At 46.1% G+C, this 23,146-nt stretch overlaps 1 long non-coding RNA gene across 1 annotated transcript in view; it reads left to right on the top strand.

Moving 5' to 3' along the window:
- The window catches only part of LOC310907600, a 544,908-nt gene that overhangs the window by 156,354 nt on the left and 365,408 nt on the right, over positions 1-23,146 (top strand). The window lies entirely within an intron of this gene.

Below are 23,146 nucleotides of genomic sequence, written 5' to 3'. Positions count from 1 at the left end.
GACATTGGAAAAAAACCCTATTCTTGTCTTTTTTTCCTGGCAAAGTTCATTTTCTCCCTGAAGCCACTCACGGTGGAGTCCGGGAGCCTCAAGGGAAGAGGGAGGACAGCAGAGCTGGGAGTGAGGGAGAGGAGAGAGGGAGGGATGGGAGGAGAAGCAGGACCTTTGTCTCCTCCCTGGGTCCCAGGTAATGGCACTTGCAAGTGATTTCTATCTGTGCTCAACATGGGGCTTCATGTATTGAACATGGGATTACTCACTCCAAGCTCTTTTACCTCTTCAGGTTCTGTGGAGAAGAGTTATTCTCTTGCCCTATTAATAAGAATCTCCATTTGGCTGCTGCCATGCTGGCACTGCTCCTTGGGGCCAGCTGCTCTTGTCCCAACACAGAACTGGCTCTGGCATTGCCCCAGGTCTCAGCCATCACATTTCCCATGGGAGAGGACAGATGTCCATTCCTAACTCTGCTTCTGCCTGCCTGGAACCACAGTGTCACCCAGTGTGACATTGCCTGCCTGGAACCACAGTGTCACCCAGTGTGCTGGGTGATGGTGAGGAAAGAAGGGCACAGCACCAAGCCTCCAACCCAGCAAGGAAAACCCTCTAACCAGCTCCAGGCTGCCTCCCATTTCCAAGTGGAAAATCTCTTCACTGTACCTTCTCTTCTTTGATCATTAGACCTCCAGCTCCCATGACTTGCAGCTCAAACTGTGATAATTCGGAGTCACAATTCCCCCCACCTCACCCAAGTGCCTCCTCCTCTGGATGTTTTGTCATTAAAAATCTTTCTAACTTTTGGCTAATTGGCAGAGGTTACGTGCATGCTTCAGAAAAGGAGTAAATCATTATAACCTCATGCCTCTGTAGTCAATTATAGATTGTTTTCCCAGCTCAGCTGATTTGGCAGGCAGCATTGCAGTAAGAAATGAAAGCCTTGAGCCAGCGTGCCTGACGTCTTTGCTCGAGAGCAGCTCAAACCAGAACCCTGCACCTCAGCCCCCACCCCAGTCTGGAGAGGAATGAGCTCGGATGTGAGCCTTTCCCAGGACTGTGCAGATTGGGAAAGTCTCTTACTCATCCATTTGTTCCCTTTTGCCCAGGTCAGAGATGCAGCTTCTCCAGTGCCACCAGCCTCCAGTCCCTCCAGCCCATCTCGGCAGGAGGGGATGTTCAGGTGCATCCTCCCCTCCTCTCCCTGGCCCTTGGTTCCCGTTCTCTTGTGCAGAGGTGAGATTCCCTCCTACCTGGACTCCACCTTGACCTTTGTGTCTGAGAACAAATGCTTGAGGAACATCTGGGATTTGTGTTCACAAAGACTCTTGTTATCTCTCATACTCCAAGAATTATTTTACCAGAGCACTGCAATTTCTTGTCTAGACACCTCCAGTGACTGTGCAGGGGCTCAAAACCCAGAGAAGCAACAATGGACTGAAGTGTCTGAATGTTCCTTTGGCCACTGCCACTAAACAGAAGCTAAACTATTTCTTTACTCTTCAGAAACCTGAGAAAAACAAGGTATTTGTCCAAAAGGCAGGACTCTGGAGCATGTGCCAGGACATCACTAGGCAATGTCCAAGTGCTCTGTTTACCAGCCCACCACCTGCCAGGGCAGTGCTGATTGTGCAGCCACTCAGGGAATGGCAGAGGGAAGCACTTTGGGAGGCTGCTCAAAGCCAGGGCAGGCAGACAGAGCCTTCCCGACCATCTGCTGTGGAGTTGAGTGTGGTGCAGCACAGAACTGCAGCTGCCCCTGTGGACGGTTGGGATAAACCAGGATTTCCAGCCTGGTTTGCTCCACGCTGGCTTTCACAAGTCAGTTTTTGCTTTCACATCACATCCTGAGCGTTGTCTGTGCTGGCAAACCACCCACCCTGCATTTTCCCCCCTGACTCCCATGGAAAGGGCTGGATCACATTTTGGGGCTTCCTGGGACACATCACCAAGGCAGTGCTGGTTCACCACATGGTCTTGGTGCCACTTCTTCTTGAAACTTCAGAAGAAGTTTCTGGGTGGGCTGGACCTGAGGCTGTGTGTGGAAACCTGAAGAACAGAATTCACAACAGATCTCAAAGGTTTCTGTGATTGGAATCTGTCAGTTAAATGGACAAGCTGGAAAATGGCTCCTGACCTGGGATCTCCTGCTGCTTTTGCTGATCTTATAAATGAAAACTTGAATTTTCAGCTTGGCTGTGAAAAAGGCATATGTCCTTCACCTTACTCGAGGTTCAAGAAGATGTTCATGGACACAGAAAACCCAAGGGCTCCAGACATTTGGCAGAGTGCTAAAAGTGCCTCTAGCCCCTGGAAAAAGACCAAACCCAAGCCTCTGAGGCTTTTTGGGAGCAGCCATTTGCTCCATAGTAGGAGTAAAGAATTAAGTGGTTTGGTCCACTTGGCTTACCCAACAGAAAATTACAAGGCATTGAATATCTTAATATTGATGCATCTGACAGTATCTGTGCAGGGAACAGATTTTGGAGGACAGGTAGCCCTTGCTGGGCAGTGCCCAGAGGGTGAGAGGCAAAGCCAGAAAAAAGCAGGAATGAAATACAATTTTAAACAGTACGAGTGATTAACCAGTGAAAGTGCTTCCTTACAACTGCACACAAAGCCCTTAAATCACGTCTGGATGTTTTTCTGGCTGATGGACTGTAACTCAGCCAGAGGTGATGAGCCTTTTGAAGCATTCCCAGATAAAAGGCCCTGGGCAGGAAGAGGTGAGGGGATGCAAAGAGCAGCTCCATCTGCTGCTCCTGTTCCCAAACATGGAGAAAAGCAGAGCACTCTGAGTTACCTCCACAGTCAACGAGCCCAGCACCGTTTTCTTCTCTAAATCTATCACATCATTTAGGGCAGAAAAACCTCATCCTAGAAGTGTCTGTTTTTCTTCATTAATCATAAAGTGACTCTGGGGCCAATGGATGTGAGGCATGGGGCAACTTGAGGGTACCTGAAGTTAAGGGAGGAGCATCCTGCCTGTGTCAGGAGCAGGATCTGCCACAGGATGGGTTCTGTCCTCTCCTCCCCCTCAATTCCATCCTTTCTCTGAGGTTTTCAATCCCCCCTTCTGAAGGGCTTTGAAGGAAATCTTCCTTTGCAAAGGCACTCAGTGAGGCCCCAAGCTCACTTTGGGGTTTTTCCTTTAGGACAGCAGTGTCCTAATAATATCCCCAGCACAAAGCACAGGGACACTTCAGGAGGAAAGGAACACGAGGTTCTGCTCTCTCTTATTCAAACACTTCTAAACTGCAGTGCCAGTTCTTTTTACCAAACCTTTTTTTAGGGGAAAAATAAAAAAAAGGAAATTCATCATTTCATATCCAGAAATGTCATGCAGATTTGCGTCAGCTTTTGTTGAATTGTCTAAAATAACAATTTATTAAAAAAAAAAAAAAAAAAAGAGTCTGTAGGAATTATGTTCAATAAAATCTGATGTTTGCCTGTCAGGATTAAAAAAATCAAGAAAAAAAAATCACTTACAATTGCTTTCTTGTTTTTAGTGTTTGCCTAATTCTACCTTTTACAAGTGTTTCAAACCTTTCAAAATTGAAAGAACTCCCTTAGTTCCCAGCTAAAAGAAATGCATTCTTCAGCAAGTTTTTTTTTCTTCCTTATTAATTGATTGGTTCTCTTCAAATTTTTCTGAGAATTGCATTTCTGGTCAGCTTAAATCTGAACTTTCAGTGAACTATACCAGTCACTGAGCTGCTTTATCAGCTTAATTAGTTAACGAAGTGCTTGTTATCAGTACCACAGGATTCTTTGACCCAAATTCCTCACACCTAGAAATGTAAATAATCCCCCCCCCAAAAAATAATTCCTGAAAAAAATCACATCAACTGATTCACTTTAAACCCACCTAGTGGGTTATATTTCTTGGCCAGTCAATATTGATTTATTTCAGGCAGCAATTAACCACTCTGTGAGTAAGGAATGTTTTATTTTTTTGTCTGTGACAATATGTAGTTGTAAAGAGGGATCGATACTGATCCAGCCAAACCCCACTGCACTGAGGAATTGCTGCTGTTTGCATTTATTATTTATACTGTTTCGGAGGTATCCGAGTGCATTGTGTGCCTGTTGATTTAAAAGTGATAAAAGATCCACTTAATTTATGGATTTTGGGGAACTTTCTCTCCCTGCAGAGCACGTGTGCCCTTATGACAGTGGTGAGCACAACCCAACCTTCCTCCTGCCCCTGGTGGGGCCTGACCTGGCCTGATTTCCAGGGAAAACTCTGCTGGACTCAATGATCTCAGAAGCCTTTTCCAACCTTGATGACTTTATGATTTTACAAATTCAAACCACTCCATTTTCCCTGCCCCAGCACCTGCCACCAGCTTGCCTTGCAACTGGAGCACTGAAAAATCAGGTTTTGGGGCAATTGGGAGGCTTGGAGCTGGTGTGGCTGTAGTTTTTCTGTCCTGGTACCACTATATCTGGGTGACACTGGTGTCTCACCCCTGCACCTTGGTAACACCAAGCAGGCAGGCACCATGTATATCCTTAAAATCCCACATCACCCAGAGGGCAAGAGCCATGCATCCCACAAGAGCCTGTATAACCCAGCAGGAGAACACCATATATCCTAAAAATAGCCCATATAAGCTATGAGGAAAGGACCATATAACCTAAAAAGAGCCCTTCGAATGAACCAAGGTACACAGTTCTTTTTTTCACTCCCTTTTCTACATCCCTGAATTTTCTGCAGGGCACAGATTGCAGCAACTGCTGTTGTTGGGAAGCTCCTCTCTCCTAAGGAGATCTCCAAAGTAACTCCACATTACCTTCAGTGATAAAAGACTCATAATTTTTCTTTTCTTTAAATACAGCAGCTGGATGTTCTAATCAGATGGTATCAGGTGATTTAAGGTTGTATTTTTTTTTTTTAAAGCCCCTCACATTATTTATTTATAGTGTTTTTGCTGCTTATTCCAGCTAGGAAAGATTTTGCCTGAGGGTTGATACAATAGCCTGCACAGTGTCTCACAAGCAGGCAAACACAATAAGCAGGCAGACACAAGAGTAAACTCTTGCCACATATTTTCCTCCTCATATTTTACTGTTGTGGGATTAGAGTGTTTATGTTAGATTTGTTCTCTGTTATTTTCTTCCCTGTGCATGGTGATTGGAGAGCTGCAGTGTGACTCAAGCACAAAATATATCCTTTAAAACTTACCTTCCACTCATGGCTTCACGCAGTGCCTGCTCAAAATCCCTGGCTCTTGGAGCCTGGTGATTATTTATCAGTTTAAGAACTTTTCTCCTCCTTCTTAAATTTAAAAAAAGAAAAAAGTTTCCCTCCCTCGTGACTGGAGAAAGCCGCTTGAAAGAAACTCATCTGTGAAAACAACTGACATCCATGGTCTTTAAAACCCTGTGGTTTTTTTCCAAATCCAGTCTCATAATTTCTCCTTGCTGGCTGCAGAGAGGGAGATCTGCCTCGTGATCCTTGGTCCTCGTTAGTGGCACTGTCACCATTGTCACGGGTGGGAAGGAAGGTGCAGCTCCAGCACAGAACACCGGCGCAGCATCCCTTGTCTTCCTTCCTGAGCCAGGAATCCCCATGGGATTCTTGACATATCCAGGAGGATCCAGGTCAGCCACCTGTGGAAGTCGAGCCATGGCTCACCAGGAGTTTGAGTTAAATGATGGATTTTTTGGCACTTGGGAAGTTGTCTGTGTTCAATTATTTAATTAACACTCTTCTATTCATCTGGGATAATTATATCAATATCAGAGTTAATTACAAGTAATATTTATAGTGTCACGCTAAGCTATGTGTGCTTTTGGAAATAAAACGAAGCAATTCTTAATTTACCAGAAATGCAGAGGGGAAAAAAAAAAGAAACATGACAGTGATCTAATAGTTATAAACAAAATGTGTCTAAAAATACGTCCAGAAACTGGAATTGTTGTATGGAGGAAATATCAACATAATGACATTTTTTTCTTAAAAATACCAGAAAAGCCTCGGAATAGCTGAACTTTTTGCAAGTAAATGTGGGAGGCCTGAAGTGAGACATTCCAGAACTTGGGGGTTTGCCTCAATTTACAGAGGTGGGGAGTGAACAGAAAAGGTGAAGAGAGGAGCAGTAACAGCAAAACTAAAAAACTCCTCAACCAAAGGAAATGTTTCTGGGTGCCTGGAGCTGCATCGAGGCAAGAGAAAAGTTTCTCATGGATGAGTTCTGCTAAAACTGTAAAGCCCTTGCAGGTGATTTGCAAAATCTCCCTGTCCTATGGCAAATTTTGTGTGTTGAGACAAGATCCACCTCCACCCAGAGCGTGCAAATCCCTCCTGTGGTGGTGACACAGAGCCCTGGGCCAAATTGTGTGTCCCCCTTGCCTGTCCTCCCAGTGCCACAGCAGTGCCACCACCCTCCTCTCCATCCACCAAGCCCAAGAGCTGCTGCCTGGGTCATCCCAGCCCAGGAAAACCCCTGATTTGTCCCTGGAGAGCAGAGGAGAACTCAGGGGATGCAGCACCCAAGGCTTGCAGACTGGGAGCAAAAGGCCAAACCCTTCCCCACAGAGAGATTTGATGGAGCAAAATTTTTTAGTGGGAAAAGTTTAGGAGATAAGAGCTTTGAAGTCAGTGGGAGTGATTTACACCATCATGTGGCCTTACTTGTAATCCAAACAGCATGAAAAATAGATATCTGGAGTGGCTTGGTTGCTTTTTTAAAAGGCAGATCAACTGTTATTACTGGAAAAAGTGAACAAAGGTTCAGGGGCACAAGGACATCTTCAGCCTTCAAAGTCTGAAACATTTCTTTAATTTCTTCAGCGGTCTCAGATAAATAATTCCAATGTTTTAGACATTCAACTATGCAACATTTAAATAATAACATGTCAGTAATAAATAAAACTATGTACAATATCTATTCTGTTCCTATAGAATTAAATAATAAACCTGAAACATCATTTATATTTATATTATTAGAAAACCAAACATTCCTTATTAAAAAAATTAAAAAGCACACCCACACAGACCCATAGGTACAAGTTGTCCATGTTTTTACTTCTGAATCAAAGAGCTTTGAAAACTTTGAGGTCCAACCTTGGAGATGCCCATCATCAACCTCCTTTGAAGCTCTTGAGGACTGAGGGCACCTGAATTCTTGCAGGAAAAGTCTCTGAAAGTTTCTGGACCTCAATTACAGGAGGAAAATGGAATGAGTTAGGAGTACTGGGTCGCTGGGTCAAAGTCACTTTGCACTTCATTGAAATGAAGAAAAAACGAATGAAATAAAATGTGGGAGAATTGTTTTTATTGTTAACTCCCATCTTCAAAATGCTGTGGCAATAACAAAAGCATCCTCCAGCACACAAAAGAGAAGAAATAAAGGTTAAAGCTGGGTGGAACTTTATTTTTTTTAATTTTTTATATATATATATTTTAATCTTTTTACTTTAATTGCCAGTTGTGATGACAGGGAAAAAAAAATATATATGTAAAAAGAAAGAATAGCTAAAAATAGGTCAGATAAAAGGCAGTATATCTAGCCATAAATTATCCAGAGCCCAATAAAAGCTTAGTGAATGAGACAGTGGAATGTGTGGGGGCATGAAGACATAATGATATTAAATTAGAGCTTGCCTTCCAAACTGAAGAGGGCTGTGAATTACTCTCATTTAAGAGCCTTGCAGTAATCGATAGCGGCTTTTGCTGCCTGTGGACAGAATCTCATAAATCCCCTTTGATTCTGAGTGGCTGTGCAGGAGGAACAGACCATGGATGCTTCAGGAAAGGCAGGAGGAAGAGGAGATCCTCAGGCCACAGCAGTACCTGGACTCTCCATTCCAGCTCGGATCCTCTCCTCCCTCCCACCCTGGCTCCCAGAGGGTGCTAAATCTGCTAATTGCTGTGCCATTGCACTTAGGAGGTTAAACACTTCAGAGCTGGAAGAATTAAATCTCCTTGAAATCCTCTGCCTACACCGTGTGCTCCCTCCAGCTGGAAAACATCCCTGCAATGTAATTGAGTCTGGGTCCTCTCCTGGTGTTTATACCAGGGCAATTCCAGTGTGTAGGAACAACACAGTTTCCCTACACATAATTTGGTGATCTTCCAGTGAGTGCCCAAAGAATCCAAATTATTTATGTCTGCATCCACCTGAATTTATCAGAGCACCTTCTCATGAGCCCCATCCTTTTCCACACAGGTACTGCTTGTTCACAGGTATGATTTCCATGCTTAGAAGTTCCTACTCTTCTGAAACTTGCCAAGAAGTGCTGGTGCCTTGATTTTTAGGGTGGGCTACAGTAGTTTAGGGTTTTAGTTTAGGGTTTCAGTAGTGTGAGAGGTGTCTGTGGGCACAGAAGGCCTGCAGAGCCCATCATCCCATAACCAAGGCTTACTACAAAGCTCTTCCTGAGCCCTTCTCAACTGAAAACCAAAAATAAAAGTAAAATGTGGTACAGGAAGAGAGGAGGACACACAGAGGGAATGTTCCACACCCTAAGTCATAGAATCATTGGATCACTAAGGTTGGAAAAGACCTCCAAGATCACCCAGTCCAACCACTAGTCCAGCACCACCCTGCTCACCACAAAACCAAGTTTTTGTCCCCAAGTGCCACATCCACACAGCTTTTGAACAATTCCAGGGACAATGATTCCACCACTTTCCTGGGCAGCCTGTTCCAAGGCCTGACAACCCTTTCAGTGAAGAGTTTTTTTCTTATAGCTAATCTAAACCTCCCCTGGCACAATTTGAGCCCCAGGGAGACTCATTGAAGGCCTCCCAGAAGGAGCTGGAGAATGAGCCATGCCTCCTACCATGGAAAAAGGTGACAAACACCAGCAATCCCAGCAAAGTTCCAGGATGAGCCAAGCTTCACTGCCTTCCTGGGATATTTGCATTGCCTCTTGGGTGTTAATAATTACCAGGAATCTGCTTCCAGGGCCATTACCTTGGGCAATGGGCTCCTCTTCCTGGTGGGTTTAGGAAACAAACCCTCAGCACAGATGGGCATGACCCTGGAAGGCACAGATGGACACAATCCTTGGAGGAGATGAGCAAGGAAAGAGCTCAGCTTGGCCACAAGAAGGAAAACAAACACTTGCTTTTGGCAATGGCAGTGGGCAGAGGAGTTATCAGGAGCGTTATCAGGATCTGGGGAAGGAAATTGTCCAACATCCCTTGTCCAGCTGGGGCTTTCTCAGCCCTCAGTGTGAGAAAGCAGAGGCCCATGGTTATCTGCATTCCTCTCATTCCACCAACAAAGTCTCCCTGCGGTTCATTTCCTCCAGAAAGGTATTAGGGAATATTAAGGGGATAGGAATCTGCTCATTAAGGACACATCCAGCAGATCCCTCGCTCGCAGAGGAAAGACTGCAGGGCTTAATTTACTCAATTGTTGATGATTGATTAGCAAGGCCTTTTTAAAATGCTTTTGATCCCCAAGTCCCCTCATTACAAGCGTGGCTGGGGCTGAAGCTTTGGACTATTCCCAAGTAATCTGGGAAGCTGAGAGAGCTTTGAACAAGTTTTTTATTAATATTGCAATCGATAAGCACAAAGGGGTGGATGAAGAAAGGCATTTTTCTGGATTGAATCCACCTTGCCAGGTTTTCCACAGGCTTGGATGGCTCCAGTGGGCTGCTGGCGCTTCCCACAGCTGAACTCTGGGTGTGCAACAGGCCCTGTGCACTTGTGCCTGGCCACAGCAGTTGTGGAAACACATTTTGGATCTGCTGAGGCTGTCACAGCTCCTTGGGTGTTGGGAATGTGTTTGGAACACTGGGCTGCAAGGGAAGAACACACGTGGCAAGGCAGGCAGGGCTCTGGGATACACAGAGGGCCCCAGGTCATGCTGGTTTTAAATGAGGCTTTTCATCTGATGTGCTAAAATTTTATGCCTCTCACAGTGAGAAGGTGGAGAAGTTCAGAAACCACTGAACACCCTGAGGAGAGCCTGTTCTCAAAGAGAAATGTCTTTTCTCCAGTCTGAGTCCCCAACCAGGCAACAAACATTTCAGTGAGAGGAGGGTGGAGAACAGGCAGAGAGATGGCAGGACAGGTCCTGCCACAGGAGGTAGAGAAAACACCAGGAGATTGGCATGGAAGAGAAAAAAAAGAGAAACCCTATGTGAAATTGTCCTTGGCATGTATCTTGTGCCTCAGGCCATCCTTAGTCTGATCCCTCTGAATTTGCATCCAGACAGCCTCCAGATCTGACTCCAAAATCATGCATTTGAAGGCTGGCTGGAGTCTGGTCTACTCAGGAGACACACGTGGTGCCAATTTGGACTCGGGTCCCCAGAGCCTTGTTTGGTTACAGAGCAATTACAGGTAATTCCTCAGACACCGCCGACCACGTGAGACACCCTGAGATCTGCTGATGAGAGGCCTTTTGTAGAGAGCAGGCATTCAAACCATTATTAATCAAGGTCTCATGTCTTCCCACCTGCTTCTGGTTGTCAGCCTGGCTTCCAGGTGGCAGCGAGCTGTTCACTCCCACCTCCAGCAGCCCTCTGGACTCCAGTGTCCACCAGTGTGAGAGTGGAGAGGATCCTTCCCGAGCTGTGTGTGCAGCTCTGCCCTGTTCATTCACACAGGTAAAGGTGGGTGCGGATGGTTCAGAAATCAGAGAATGCATCCCACTCACCTCTCCTTAGATGGCTCCAAGCACCACTGTTTGTCTCTGAACTCATTGTCCCACATCTCTCCTTCAGTCAGTGAAACAGGCACTTTCAAGACATGATTCGTCTGCTCTGGTTTAGATGCCAACTCCAGGATGAATTATGTGCTAGTCTCCATTGCCCAGACTGGTTAGACAGATCTGAATTATAAAAAAAAAGAAGAATGTTCAGGTTTAAAAGCTTAGAGGTAGACATCTACAGAGGAGATAAACCAAATGAGATGCTTCTTAGCACAGGCATGTGGATGTTTCCTGCAGCTGGAGATTGGCAAGGTCTGCTTTGGACCAGAGGACCTTTCCTAGCAGAGATTCCCATGAAGAATATTAAAAACAAACCTCAGACTTCCCTGGGTACAGTCACCTGCAGATTGAAGAATAACTCAATGCAGCCCCATGACTGCAATGCAGTGACCAAATTACCTGAATTTGGGTCCTTGTGTGTGCTGAGGACTTGGGTAAAGCCATGATACTCCTCAGAAGGAAATCACTGCCCTGTTTTTGGTGTCTCCTCTCAGCCTGAGGAAGGTGTCCTGTAACACCTGCCCTGTCTCATGGCAGAGGTGTGAGCTGTGCTCCTGGGTGAGGCCACAGCAGTCACCTGTGCTTTCCTGGAGGCCTGTCCATGAACATTTCCCTCCTGGAACGACCTGCTGGCAGCCAAGGCAAAAACACAGAAGTGGCCATGTCTGGCAGGGATGGGGTGGCCCTAGGGGAAGTTTCAGGCAGCCACATCAGACTTGAATTTGTTGTCATCCTTGTTTTTGAAGCTTCTCAAAGTTTTAGCAGCCACAGTAATGCTCCCACAACTTTTAATGCTGACAGAATTTTAAAGGACTCAGTGCCTAAGAGCTGAATCCCAACGTGCACAGCAAGGACACTAAAGCCCAAATATCAAGGTACCAATCATGTTCTTGTAGCTATAGTGACTGAAGTCACTACGAAAACATACAATAGCCTTTGTATGAGCAGAAAATGGGAAGCAGAAGAAATGCATTTCTGAAAATCATCAGCAAGGTCTCTTTGCCCAGAAAGAAGTGCTGTTAAAGAGAACAAGGAAAGGGCAGCACATTCAACCCTCAGGTCAATTCTCCTTCAGACTTCATCAAGAGTTGCATGTCTCTGGTGAATGTGGCATTTTAGGTACCATTGACCAGACACAAAAGAAAACACATCTCCATCTCTCCTTGGCAGACCCTTAAGGTTTGTTGCTTTTCTTCCATTTCCTTGGGGCCAGGCAATTACCAGACCCTTTAGAGTTTCACTTTTGGGGAAAAGATGCTTTAGGTTCCTATGGTGATGAAGAAAATGGTCAGTATTGAAGATTTAGAAGGACCATTTTTGATCAGTGGGAACACCCAGCTTTCCTGAGGGGGGATGGGATTGGAGTCATCGTTTCAAATGGTGCGGTTCGTAATTCTGGACCAGCATTGCCCAAATCAGCATCCTGTCCCCCCACCACTCAGCAGTCTGTACAGGCAGCTGACTTAAATGGTAGAAAAGGTCAGGTTTGAGCTGGGAAAACACAGATAAAGGCAGACCTGAGGAAGACTTCTCCTTGCCTGTGACAGCCCCATAGAGAGTAGTGAGGGCAAACACACCACATACTGTTGGGTGCTCTGGAAAACACTCTGAGCAAGATGAGCTGATTGACAATCAACAGGCTGACTGTCCTCTCTGGCCTGCTCTGGTGATCTCTCACCAAAACACTATTTTATCTTCCTTTCAGCTCAGAAAGCTGATTCTGTCCTTCCTCATGTGAAGCTCAGCTCTCAGTCCCAGCTGGATGTCCTGAGCACTCATTTTAGGTGATTAAGAGACAAGTCATGCTGCAACATTTCTCCATGGCACAGACTCATGGGATGCACACATCCAGCTGGACAGTAAGTGAAACTTCCAGCCTGGTTTTGCATATTAAGGTGATGTCTACAAGTTACATTAATTCTGGGACAAAATCTGCCTCATGGGCAATGAGACTCATGGGCAATGAGACTCATGGGCAATGTCCATTTTCAAAGCCCTCTCTGTCCTGGTGGGATTTACCTCCCCCTACACATCACTGTAAAGTGCATCACTCACTGAGTGCATCCCAGGAAATCTCAGTTCACAATCAGTGCCAAAGTCAGGAAAACTCTGGCTGTGTTTTTTTCAGCATTTAGGTTAGGAAGGGCGTTGTAAGATGAATGTTACTTGAGAGGAAGATCCCCTTATCCTGAGCTGGCTGCAAATTTGTAAAGAGAATCTTCTCCTGACCCAAGGAACTCTCTGGAAAAAAGGAGGGTGTATCAGCCAGAGTAACAAACAAGATGCAAGGCAGGACACAGCCTCTGGACTTTGTTCCTGCAAAGTTCAGATCCTCCTCAGATCTTCCCACATTTGCTCCTCTGAACCTGAAATCCTGTTCTGCCTGTGACCTTGGCAAGCAGCTGGATCCAAAGGCTCCTCAGTTCCCTCTCTGCAGGACCAGGGGCACCAGCACTTGTTTGTGCCCCTGGAGCTCTCCAAATGCTTGCAAATTGTTCAGACGCCGAGTTTGATCCAAACAAACTGAGCTGGGGGTTGTGTAAACTGTCTACGCACATAAATCGGGACATTCAAGAGGGGAAGGGGAAGGTTTTGTTTGTGTATTTTTTTATTGCAGGGCATAAACAGGCAAATAAATAATTTACCATGTGATCCGTGTTTTAAGGCAGCCCAAATCCATCCCTGCTGTGTCTTTCAGAGCCCTGTTCAAAGTCAGAGACAGGCAAGGGAGCAGCCATACATTTATTTTATTACATTTATTTTATTGTTCTGCAATAAGCAAACAAGCTCAAATGAGTAGAAAGCAAGGATGGGAAAGAATGTGGCCATTCTGTTTTCCCAGGTCCCAGGAGGAATTTCTCTGTGTTTTTGGACTGGGGTTCATCTCACCAGGCTTTAGATGGCCACATCATGGATGTCTGCTAAAGGACAGGTCATGGTTGATGAAGGCTCCCTTGGTGGAGAGGAGAGCTCATTTCTGCAGCATGAGCCACCTGATCTTGTCTGAACTCTTTTGGACAGTCAGATAAGCATCACTCCCTGTCTTCTGGGGAGAGCTGCAGCAGGGCCATGGACTGGCAGTGCTGGTGGGATGGGACAAGAAGCTCAGAGGGAAGGACAGGCTTCTGTTTGTTGTCTGGTGGCTCCAAAATCACAGAACTGGACTCCTGGGGACTGCAGGTTTAAGGGAATTATATTTCAGCACACCCAGGTAGGGCTAAATCTGTAAATGAAGCAACCAGAGAAGGCAGGGTCTTTAAATATGCTTTTAAAGGTGGTGGGAATGGAGATGCAACTTAAAACGTGGCTGAGAAGACTTTTGTTGGACCTTTTGGTCTCCTGCCCCTGGGACTACACTGGGATCCATCTGGATTAGTCAACAGGGTTCCCAACAAGGGTTCAGCTCACCACCACTACAAGCTGGGGTTGTATCATTTCAGCCCCAAACCAACTAAGAGACAGGAGGAAAAACTAGAAACACTCAATTACCTGCTCTGAACCAAACCAAGAAGAAAGGGATGCTTGGACACAGACCCTTAAAGCTGTTAATGCAGAGTTTGGCTCAGCATTGGTATTTGTGTAAAATTGCCCATCACCTTCCCAGGGTGTCTCAGCATCACAAAACCTCGGGTTTTCTTAACTGTATTAAGGAAAACAATTTCCTTTCCCTCCCACCTCTGACTTATCACCTGGACTAGGATCTTTGGTGCTCTAGAAAGAATTCAAAATGAAAGCCACAAAAGAGGTCGGAGTTTTCTCTGGAAAATCCCAGCTCATCATGTCAAATGCCTGGGGTTGTGCTGCAAGGAAACTCAGTGAAATGCAGGGAAAGGAAAGCCCTTGTTCATGCTTCAGTAGGTCACAAGGTGCAATAAATGACCTTATTACTGCATGCAAGTTTGTGCCCTGGATCAGTTCACTGGCTCTTGGAGTTTGGTTATTCAGTTACAGAGCAATGGCTCTTGCTTGTGCCTTTCCAACAGGCTTCTGAAAGAAGATCTTGATTTTTTAATTTAGACCAGATTTGTCTCTTTTTAGGAAAAAAAAGCCCACGGTATCTATGGCACAAGGCACTGCCAAACCTATTTTGTACAAATTCTCTCCTCATCAAGGAGAGGAAACAAGATCCTGGCAGGAGAGTGGGTGGATGAGGTCTCCCACAAGATCTCTGACCTAAAGGTCAAAACCCTTTAGTCCACTGTATTTTGCAGCTACAGAATTCAGCTTCCACCTAGATACAGCAAATGTTAGCATAGAACCACAGAATCATAGAAAAAAGTCTGGCTGGAAGAGACCTCTGGAAATAATCCAATCCATCCCCCTGCTCAAAGCAGGGCCAACTTCAACAGTTGCTCATATCTTTACACTTCTTCAGCCTGTGCTCAGAAATAAAGTCTGTGACTGAGTTTGTTCTCCTTCAGCAGGAACTGTGTAAAAATTCTGCTTTCCAAGACCTAATCCAGGGAGATCTTGGCAGCACAGCAGACTGGGTGACTTTTCCCTCTATATTTCCTCACTAGTATTCTAAATATCATCTGAATTCCAGCCCCACAACTTCAGTGGCAGCCATTTCCTTTTCCTTCACACTAAAGTAGCTGATTACCCTCCAAACCAGCCCAAAGCTCTGAATGTCTCACCTTGGGTTGCCCAGAGTTTAATGCACTTTCTGACACTTTGTGACATGTTTAGACCTGTGCTCATCCTCCATTTCCAGGCAAAGCTGGTGCATGCTGCGACAAGAATTGTATAAATAGTGACAGGTCAACATCCTCAGCACCTGATTTTTGCTCAGAAAGATGGGAAAGCATCATCAGAGATTGAAAACATTGGTGTGTACTCTGAGGGAGAGAGTGTGAAATCCATTCTGCAGACTTGGCTTCTCTTGCTGTCATACTGAAAGTATCAACTCTGCTTTCATGGCCCTTCCTTTTATTCCCATGTTCACTCAGGTTTGAACTAAGGATTATCCCCCATGGCTGCATCCCATGAGTGGCATTTATGGTCCTTCTCCTCCTTCTGTCCAAGGAGCTCACAACAGGGTGAAATGTGGGAGCACAGGTCACCAAAAGGCTGCAGCACAAAACCTCTCCTACAGGTATCTCAGTCCTTCTGGGTACCTGAGGATGTGGTGGGTGGGAATACTCAGCTTACTCTGAGGAAGAAAAGCTGGAGGGGGTTTTGGTGTTAATGAAAACATTTTCCTGGCACAGATGGAAGCGAAACCTTGAAAACTTTTAGTCAATTCCTGAAGCTTTGCTGATGTGGCCTTCTGGGTCCCACCAGCAAAGCTGGTCATAAAATCATGGAATCACAGAATATCCTGAGTTGGAAGGGACCTATGAAGTCCAGCTCCTGGTCCTGCACAGGACAGCTCACAGACTCACCCCCATGCCTGGAGCTCTGGCAGCCTTGGGGCCATGACAATTCCTTGGGGAATGTTCCAAGTTCCGGTGCCCAAACATCCTCTGAGTGTGGAACCTTTTCCTGATACCAAACCCACACCTCTCCTGACACAGCTTCGGCCATTCCCTCAGGTCCTGTCTCTGGTCACCAGAGAGCAGAGAGCAGTACCTGACCTTACTCTTCCCCCAGGAGGAAGCTGCAGACAGTGGTCAGGTCTCCTCTCAGTCTCTTCTTCTCCAGGCTGAACAAGACCAGTGACCTCAGCTGCTCCTCACATGGCTTCCCCTCTAGGCCTTTCCCAATCTTCAAAGCCCTCAAGCCTCTCGGTGATGCCTCAGACCAGGACTTGACCCATAACTGGCATTGTCTGTTCAATGTTTAAGTCCTGTTAGAGCTGTGTCAGATAAATCCCTCTGCTCTTCCCCCCACTCCAATTTATCAACATAACAACCTCATCAAGGAAAGACACATCCTCTGTTTTAATCCAGCAGTTGGTTCTGAGGACATCAGGGTCCCCAGCACTGCTGGATGTAGTCAGTGCTCTGAGAGGTTTGGGAGAAGCCCCTGGTAAAAGCAACACCACCTTGGGTGGAACAAAGGCTCAACAGCAAAGCTCGTAACACACCATAAAACGTCCCCCTCCAAACTCTGAATTAAACACCCACTCAGCTGAAACGTTTGAATGATGAATATCATCATCTGGGGGTGGGGGGGAGGGAGGGAAATCTAGGCAGCTTTATTTTTTCCAGCGCTACAGAAAGAATTTCCTTCCTCCTGCAGATGTGCAGCCGGGGCGCTGGAAACAGTTCCCCGTCAAGTTGGAGCAGCTGGACTCATGTGTCACCAGGCACTGAGACTCCAGGCCTGGGCTGTCAGCTCCACTATTGAAATTAATGGGCCAGACTATTTACATTAGTGGAAATCATCCCATTTAAACACATGTATGTTATGCTGGGTACACAAGGCAACTGCAAACTGGCAGCGTGGAGGGAAGGGGAGAGGGTCGGGAGGAGGCAGGAGGGAGAGGGAAATGACAGGGTGTAAAAAGAGAAAATCCTGGAGAGGGGAACACATCCTCAGGGGAAAGATATTAATTTGATGTAAGAAAAGCCAAGAACTGATGAGATAGCACTGGAATGAGAGAGAGAGAAAGGAAGATAGTTATATATATGGATAGATGGATGCACAGATATTTAAGATGTGTGTAAGACCAAGCTTGGCGTGGGATTGTATCAGTGCCCCAAACGCCAGAGGTCATTTGGATCAAACACTTACAAGGGTCAAAAAAGCTTTCAGCAGCAACAGTGAACTTCAAACCACAGAACAAACACAGTCCAGCAAAGGAATGAGCTTTTTTTTTTTTTTCCCTTTCCTTACTTAGTATTCAGGAGAAGCAGCATTTTTCTGCAGCATTTAGAGAGAGTAAATAATCAGGAACATGCTGCTGGAGGAGCTGGGAAAGGGCCAGCGAACATGGGTGTGAGGCAGGGCAATGGCCAGATGCTGGAAGGGTTCCCCATGTGCAGAGGAGGACAACGGGGACTTCTCACACCCCACAGGGATCCAGAGCTGCCAAAGTGGTTTGGGACCCTGAGGTCTTGAGGGCTGGGGTGACCTGCAAGGTCCTGCTGGGCTGGAGGAGCCTCCAAGGCCAGTCTAGGCTGGGGAATAGTTCAAGGCTTGACAGAAACCTGGCACTCCCCCAGGAGAGATGAGGGGGATTTCTCCCAACCTTTGATCGATCAAGAAGTATCAGTATCAATACTTTTAAGACAAATATTCTTTTTTTTTTCCTGAAAATAAACAACAAAAAAAGGAGATCTTATCATTAAATCAGATGTACCATCCTTCAACAAAGGGTTTAAAAATGGAGATAACCCAGAACTTGGGTTATCTATGACAATTTATAAGGGAAAGGATTTCTTCATCAAGATTGTTCTGTTCAATCCCTATTTAATTTCTTTGCATTCAGAAACATGGAGCTTCTGATCTGGGAAAGAATGCTTTTTTTTTTTCTTTCCTATGAAAAAGTTGCATTTTTTTCACAGTTCTTCTCCAAAGCTGCTGCTGCTGCAGTGAAACAAATCCCCTTCTCCTGCCTGCACTGGTGGGGCAGCAAGATGAGAGCAAGGGGCTGGGGGCCCATCAGGTTTCCCTGCATTTCCCTGCAGTGCAGCCATGCAGGGGAAAGCAGAAATGATTCAGAGGTTAAACACTGCCATGGAGAAAACATCAGCCTCGCCTGCAAGTGGAAACTCACAACTCCAGGAGCGTGTAAATGCATTTTTGTTCTGAAGGAGTTGGTGTCACGGGGGTTGTCTCAGCTCTGGGGTGCTGTGAGAGGCGGCTGCTGGAGAGGGAAGGGTGGCTTGTGAACAGATCCCACTATTCAAAGGACAGGCACTAATGGGCCAGGAATGCTGCAGCTGTAAAACAGGGAAAACAAAACAATTCTGTTTTGCAGAAGGACCTCACCAAAGATGACTCCAGCGAGCACACGATCCACCGATCCATCACCTCCCAGAATCCCACATGAGAAGGTGGGATAATTACTATAATTTTAATGTACTCCATGATGATTTAAATACACTGGGTAAACTAAAAATATCCTGCTTTTCCGTGAGGGCGCTGACTTTCTGAGGTAATGCTGCCCCAGAGCTGCTGGTGGTTCATGTGCCAGCCCCTTCTATTACCCCTCAGGGCACCATAAACCTCGTCACAGCTTTGCCCAGTGGAAAGTCTTTGCCTCCTGCATTTTGCACACCTCTCCTTTGGAAAAAAAAAAATCCAAAAAACCCCAATAAATCCTCTGCTCTTTCTCTTGTGGTAGATCTGCAGAAGGAACAGAGGATGGAGAAGAGCAGCAAGGGTGGGAGCAGGGATCCTGGGCCAGCTGAGTGCTTCAGCATGCTTGGAAGTGTCAGTGAAGCAAATAGTGTGTTTCTAACACAGTCCTGAGTGTTGAAACGCTGCTTAAATTGCCTCCAGAGCCGACATGAAACCCAAAGATCTGGAAGTATCTCCCGTGATTGATTGAGTGGCTGATTGATTTGATTATATATATTTTATATGTGTGCGTTAGGGCTGGATTTGGCTGTCTAAACACCATTTCCCAGAGCCAAGTTAGAAGCTGTGGGGTATCCAGCCCCAGACTCCAGCTCTTGCTTCTGAGGACTGCTTGTCTTCCCTCAGCTCTGTGTCTCTTTGCCAGCTCTGTGGGATGTCTCAGATATACAAGGGCATCTCAGATGGCACCAGGCTCCTGTGTGTAGGCACAGAATCCCACCCTCTGAGTCATTAAGGCTCACAGAGATCATATTTTCAAAGTTTCCCTCCGCAGTCACTGGGATCAGAACTTTACCTTAAAAATAAACAACATCCAAGGCCAAGAGTTTCCTGGATAGTCGATTAATTTTTGTGGGGGTTGGTTTGGAACTGTTCTGAAATCTGATCCTCATTGTAAAGTTGGGAATCTTGGCAGCCACGTCAAGAAGCAAACTGTGTATATTTTGCCTAGAATTGTTTCCACTATATAACCAGGAAATAATAATAAAAAAAGAGCCTCTTCTCCTTTAATTTATTTGCCGAGGTCTTCATGGGTCCCTTGCTTGTCCCCCATCATGCTGGAAGGAAGGAAACCTAAGATGAGGTTGGTTCTTGCATCTGTGCAAACGCAAAATTCTGAGATAGAATCAACGTGACTGTTCATGTGAGGTGGGTTCAGCAACACAGAAGTTCACTGGACCATTCCTGTGGATATCTTGTTTAATAAACGAGGTAAAACCTGCTTCTTCCCTGGATAAGGGATCCAGGCTGAGCTTTTTCTAGTGCTGGGAAGGTCTCAGACTTGGAATTGCAGAGGTTTTGGGTCTTGGAGAAAGAATGGGCACAAATGGGTCACTCTGGACTGTCAGGTTTTGTGTTCATTTGTAGGGTTTCCTGCAGGAGACCCACAGGACAAGCCCACAATGAAGGAAACAAAGGATTTCACAAACTCCAGCTGATACAAAACCAGTGACCTTTGTTCTGCTCCTCGGTTGACCACTGAGAAATTATTATTGCAGAGATAAAGATCATAAATTTTTGTGCCTGGCTTTTTTCCTAGATCCTGTTTAACAGTGTTTCTTGGCAGTTTCTTAGTAGATACTTTTTAGCTCTGGCTCTCTTCCTGGAGCTCTGGCAATTAAAAATATTAACATTCAGCTTTAAAAATAGCAAGGAGTGGGTATCCAGCCTCCCCAGATGAACACCCCTGAGTGTGGGGAGAGCCTTCAAGGATGCAGAGCCCAGAGCTGAGCCATGCAGACCATGGAGAGGCTGCCTGGTGTCTCACTGCCCTTTCCAGTCCTCAGTCCCAGGACTTCCTCACCCTCTCTTCACACCCATCCCTTCCAGATCTTTCACCCCTTGGCTGGTTTACACAGAAACTCTCCTGTTGACAGGATGTCCCTGTCTCTAAGTGCTACAATTTAGGCTGTTTTGCTCCTGGGTAGAGCCACCCACCTCTGCTGTGTTTTCCAGGATGCTGAAGTATCACTGTGCCTGTTGAGCTGGGAAGGGAAAAACCAACAAACAGCCCTTCTCCTCCCTCTGCTTGAGCTCTGAGAGTGTGAAGTGGAAGTGCCCTGGCTGGTGATTTAGTTCTGAGCTTCCCTGCCTCTCTTGGCCCCTCCAAAATACAGAGGAAACGCATTGTTATCCACAGATCCTGAAAAGATCTCCTGAAGAGAGAAACAGTTCCCTCTGGGAGGAATATTTTAATCTCTGCTTCCCTCCTCACTTCTCCATCAGCAGTTGGCAAAAAGGTGTGGGAACAGACCCACCTGTTAAGTGAGCACAGAGAGAGACAAGGGCTGTGTACCCCAAGCTTCACTGTGAGTCCCTGATGTGTGTCCTTGATGTTACCCAGTGAAACTTTTCTTCCAGCTCATTCAGGGCACCCAGGAAGTGCTCTGGACTCTCATTCTCCAGCATTTCTCACTGCAGTGATGGTTTCTCTGTTGAGGAACATAAAGCTCCCTCCTGGGAGGGATTTGGACAAGGCTCAGAGTGGGCAGAAGCTCAGGCCAGGACATGGAGGGCCACAGAATTCCTGCACACTTATCCCAAAGGGACTCATGGGGCTGAAGCACAGCAGGAAGAGCACTGGAGTGAAGATGTCCAAGCACAGAGAAAGGAGAAGCTTGAGCAGGGCACTGGAGGAGCAGGGGGTCTGCAGCTGATATTGGGAAATAATCAGCAAAGGAAACCAAGCTTTCCCTCAGGAGCCTGCAAGAGCCAGCTGCCAAGGACAGCCCTGCAGAACTCGCTGGATAGAGCAGGAATTTTGATTTGGAATCCGTGATAGCCAGGACACAACTGAGGAGAATTTGAATGTACAAATAAGTTTGTAAAGTACGGAGTGAGGGCGCTGGAAGGGATGTGACTTGAAGGGCAAGAAAAGTCCTGCTCCTTCCACTGATCAAACCATGGGTCCCTGAGCTCACAGAGCTCCCAGCTTCTGGGATCTCAGGGATTGTTTTGGGGGAAGGTCAAAGGCAGCAGCTCAGAACATGCAGTACTGAGCAGAATTTTGGAGCCAGAAGAGCCATTTCCAGTGTGGGGATGGCCTGTGCCCCTCTCCTTCTGGCCAGGCAGTCAAGGGTAGGTTCACAAAGCAACACCTGCAGGAAGAACCTCAAGGAGAAACTGTCATTGCTCTGCCAAAACCTGGCCCCCAAATTTGGGCATTCTCCATGCAAAGGACAGGGCTGAACACCTTGGTGAGGGTGAACCTACAGGTTGGTGGTGGTGGTTATGAAGGGGGAATTTGGGGTCTCTAAGGCAGGAGTGGGAGGCAGCAGTTGTGCAAATACCGATGAGCTGGTGAGTGGAAAGGAAAAGAGGTGGTTGTAGTCACCCTGTTTTGGGGAAGGACAAGGTTCCCAGCACCTGTGGATGTCTTTACCCCTCTCTGTGATAGGTGGTGATGACAACTGTCCCATAATTTTAAACAATGAATTATTTGGTCTTGAAAACTTGACCTTTTAGCCCTCAATTCTTTGAAATCAACAGGAAGACTACGGCACTACCTCCCAACACCCAGTGCTCAAGGCGACGCCTTTCACCAGACATTTGAGGTTTTAATCATTTTTGGTTATTCCTCATAATTTCAGTTAATAAATCCAGGGTGGTTACAGTGATGATTCATGCAGGATGCATCCTGTTTCTTCTCTCCCACATCTCTCTGGCAAAAAAGCTGCTATGGATTAGGAACCTTGCCCTTCATTTTTGGAAATTGCTCTCCCACTGTAGCCTCCAAATGAGAACTGCTGTGGTATTTCACTCTGTGCTATTTCAGAGCGCTGCCTCCTTTGATGCAGTCATCATCTATATGGAAAAGAGGTGTGTGCAGGAATCAATGGTACAGTTCAGCTGCATCTGCATTAGAAAGGCATAAAAATGAATGAAATGCAGGAACTGAGATGTGCTCTCCTCTCCCAGGATGCTGTGCTAAATCTGCACTTCAGAAACAACGCCAAGGCGCTTTCCGGGCTGCAGAGCCAGGAGGGTCCTACAATTTCACACCACACTTCCCACATCTCCATTCTCACCTCTGGTGACTGGAGCACGTCGAGGTTTGTCTGAGATCCCTGAAAGTGGCATGATACATCTTTCATCTGTTATTTAAAAGGGGTTTATTTTAATGGCTGGTGGTTTTCAGTTTCTGGAAGAAGGCTGCTCTTCTCTGTGGAAGAGGCAACAGAGCAAACTGTGCCAAATCAACTTAATACAAAACGATTGGTCCATGCAGCTTTAGACATCTTAAGAGGGCCCTTTGCAGGAGCAGGACTAATTTTCTGCTTTGAGTCTGCTCATCTCACCAGCTGGGATGGCAGAGCCATACATCCCAAAACCTCTTCTGCTTCTCTATCTGATCAATTAATAAACACAGCAGTTAAAAGACGAAGCCAGAAACCCTCAGAGGAGCAGATAATCTGAGCTGCCTTCCTTGTCCTTCAGTAACAGTGAGGGGAAAAGAAAATAACCTTACTTTAACCCAGCCTAATTCCATCTCCTGTTGCTCCTCACAT

Source organism: Zosterops lateralis (assembly GCF_965231275.1).
Source record: "Zosterops lateralis genome assembly, chromosome: 1".
In the NCBI taxonomy this organism is placed as follows: Eukaryota; Metazoa; Chordata; class Aves; order Passeriformes; family Zosteropidae; genus Zosterops; species Zosterops lateralis.
The sequence above is the reverse complement of the archived record's forward strand: the minus strand, read 5'-3'. Positions and strand labels throughout refer to the sequence as shown.